At 44.1% G+C, this 3,468-nt stretch overlaps 1 protein-coding gene across 1 annotated transcript in view; it reads left to right on the top strand.

Annotated features, from left to right (window-relative positions):
* The window catches only part of LOC117479149 (high choriolytic enzyme 1-like), a 60,158-nt gene that overhangs the window by 33,559 nt on the left and 23,131 nt on the right, over positions 1-3,468 (top strand). The window lies entirely within an intron of this gene.

The raw sequence follows: 3,468 nt of genomic DNA, 5'->3' as shown, positions 1-3,468 counted from the left end.
AAAAACATCAGCTTTCATTTCCGGGAAATAGAAACTCTTCTCTTACAGGGTGGTCCCACCTCTCAGTGGCAGTTTGCAAAGAGGAAGTGGAGGAAGAACTATTGAGGCTTGTTATTTAACTTTGTGACGATGCATTTTACAGCTGATCCAAGAGGCTTTTCAAATAGTGTATTGAGCATAAGTAGGAATATGTTCTCAATACATAAAGGACTTCTCTTAGTTTACACATCTGGAGATTTATAGCTATATTTCACAACGCTGTGTTATGGTCCCTGTTTAAGAGCAGCTGGTGAAACACTTCCTGTTTGAAAATAGGTCTGTACTTAAGTGCCATTTTGTGCTACTTTGTACTTCTACTCCACTACATGTATTTAATCCCTTTAGTTACTTTACAGATCTGGATGAATGATGTGTCCGGCAGTGGCTCAGTCAGTAGGGGCTTGGACTGGGAGCTGTAGGGTCGCCGGTTCAAGTCCCCGACCAGACCTAAAATGTGGAGTGTGGACTGCTACTTGGAGAGGTCCCAGTTCACCTCCTGCCCTGCCGTGGTGCCCTTGAGCAAGGCACCGGACATCCCCCTTCCCCCCTCACTCCCATTGCTCCCCGGGCGCTGTACAATAGCTGCCCACTGCTCCTAGTACTAGGATGGGTTAAAAGCAGAGGCCAAATTTCACTGTGTGTGCTGTGTGCTCTGCATGTGTGACCATTAAAGAGGGGTTTCATCCAGGGCTGGACTGGGACAGCAAATCGGCCCTGGCATTTAGACCCAGACCGGCCCAAATCCATAAAACAAACGAATAGTAGCGGTTCCTGACAAGAAGAATAACTCAGTATAATTTTAAAAAACGCTATTATTATCCTTTTTACGTACCAGGGGCAAACAAAACTAATACATACCACAAGTATGTGTAACTATCAATCATTAGAAATTAGACCTTCAAACCCTCTCACAAAGCGAACAGTGACCGAGCACTAATAGGGGGGTCTGGGGGGGTATGCCCCCCACAGAAGAAAAGTTTTAAAAATAACCCCTTAAATGATGACTTCTAGTGAATTTAGGGGGGGGGGGACCCTATAGTGCCCTGCCTCCCCTTTCTATGACAACACAATAGAGATAGGACCAGATGAGTCTACAGGATGAGTCGACGGCATCTTTTTATATACATTGACGCTTTCATTTAATTTTTCCATCCTTTTTTTAATCGCTGTAATTGTATTGCCTTTTTCATCTGTACACACGACACCTATTGCACGTCTGTCCGTCCTGGGAGAGGGATCCCTCTTCTGTTGCTCTCACATGCCCCTTTCACACCAACGCAACTCCGGTTCAAGCTCCGTGCTAGAGCTTTTCTGGTTCAGAACCGGTTCTTCGGTTTAGCGCCGGCTCTTTTCACACCGCTCAGAGCCCGACTGGTGCTGCCGCTGCTGCGTCATGACGTCACAGTTTACGTCGCTGAGTTTCTCCCCAACGCCGGAGCTCACCTCACAATAACAACGGGCCGGGGACTGCGTTGCTTTTAATCATACGAAGCCAGATTAAATTAAATAACGACTTCTCCAACCTTATACTTTTCTCCAGAGTGCCGTGGTTAATTGTTTATTAATGTGTTTCAGCGGCATTTACCGACCGCTGCAGTGCTGGCCGGCTGCTCTTCCACGAGTGTATTCTCCCGTTAGCTCCGGGTTAGCTCACACGGCTCTAAAGTATTCACTGTCTGACTGTCACACATGCAGCTGATACATATCCCCAGTTCCCCTTAAGTGAATGTGTGTCAGTCTGAATTGACGCTGTTTGGTGTCAGTCTGAATTGACGCTGTTTGGCATCACAACGCTGTTATGAAAGTTTCTCTGGTATAACATGGGTGATGTTAGCATAGCAACCGAAGCTAAACTGACTACTTGCTAAGCAGTTTTCTACAGGCACTTTTTACCGACGTATTTTTCATTATGATTCTACTTGTGATAGTCGGACATGACAACCTGTGCAGCCCATGTATTGATTCCATCCGATAGCTGCTATAATAACAAACAAAACGTCTGCCTGCTCTCCACAATGATCAATAACAGCGAACGGATGGTCAAAGTAAGGTACAAATAAACAGAATCACACGAAGCCTGGTTAGTGTTGCCTGACTTTATAAAGTGTGTTTTTTTTAACAAGTGTGTGGTTGCGTTCTAGTCACTTTGCTCAGCACTACTGCTTGTTACAACTTTTATTTGCCGTACTCGCCTTAAGTGTTAGCTCAGGTTAATCTCGCCCCCCTCCGACGTAAGCGTGACGTATGCGGTTCTTGCTTCTAGACGGACAACTTTTTGGTGCTCGAAACGAACCGGATTCCGGAGCTATGACGCTGCTCCGCTGCGGTGTGAACAGGAAAACCCGGTGCTTTTCAAGCACCAGCACCGAACCGGCCCTGAAACACCGTTGGTGTGAAAGGGGTAACAGAGGTTTCTTCCTACTTCCCACTGTTAATTGTGGGGTCTGTTTTGGGGAGTTTTTCCTTGAGCGCTGCAAGGGTCTAAGGACAGAGGATGTCGTACCTGTACACACTGTGAAGCCCTCTGAGACAAATTGTAATTTGTGATATTGGGCTATATAAATAAAATGTGATTGATTGACGCACGCAAGGGGCTATAGTGCAAGTCTTAGGCGGCTGGTTTCTCAGAACCTCACAGAGCACACAGAACTGAAGGAACACAGGTTTAACCAAAAATACTATCCACTGTCTTTATTTTTTTTCCTGAGAATAGATTTGAAAGAGACAGATTTAAATTTACAAAGAGAGTTGAAGCAACATTTGACAGAAATCCCACATAAATTACAAAAGTACACAACTAGCAAGATATATATACTGTATATATATACTGTACACACAAAGTAACTTATATACTAGACTGAAATAACTAAAATGAATGCTTGTTGTGGAGAGGGGCACTATGTCCAGCGTCCATTCCTCTGTGTGTGTGTGTGTGTGTGTGTGTGTGTGTGTGTGTGTGTGTGTGTGTGTGTGTGTGTGTGTGTGTGTGTGTGTGTGTGTGTCTGTGTGTCTGTGTGTCTGTTTGCATGTGTGAGTGTAGTTGGGGGGCTTTGGGAGAGTCAAAAAGGATGCAGGTGACCTCTTTGGTCCCTGATAGAGGTCCATACAAATAGGCATTGACATAACAATACCACACAGTTAATGGTCAAAACTACATGTGTGCCTACATTTTTTCTTCTATTTCTATATTATTCATTCTATATATTGTCAATCAAAACTACCACAAAAAGCTGACTATAAACATTTTGTTCAGGTCCCAAAAGACCACTGTTGCCCTTATAAACACATAAGTAAATAAACTAAACAAAACAAGCTGCCAGCTGACAGTAATTGTTCATGAATGGTGGTTAACAAAATAATGACATTCTTTCAATGAGACAACGTATCAGAGTCCCATTAAGCTATATTTTAACTTGCCAGGGAAAACCT

The sequence above is a fragment of the Trematomus bernacchii genome, unplaced genomic scaffold (assembly GCF_902827165.1).
Source record: "Trematomus bernacchii unplaced genomic scaffold, fTreBer1.1, whole genome shotgun sequence".
NCBI classification, from domain to species: domain Eukaryota; kingdom Metazoa; phylum Chordata; class Actinopteri; order Perciformes; family Nototheniidae; genus Trematomus; species Trematomus bernacchii.
This window is presented reverse-complemented; position numbering and strand designations above follow the sequence as displayed.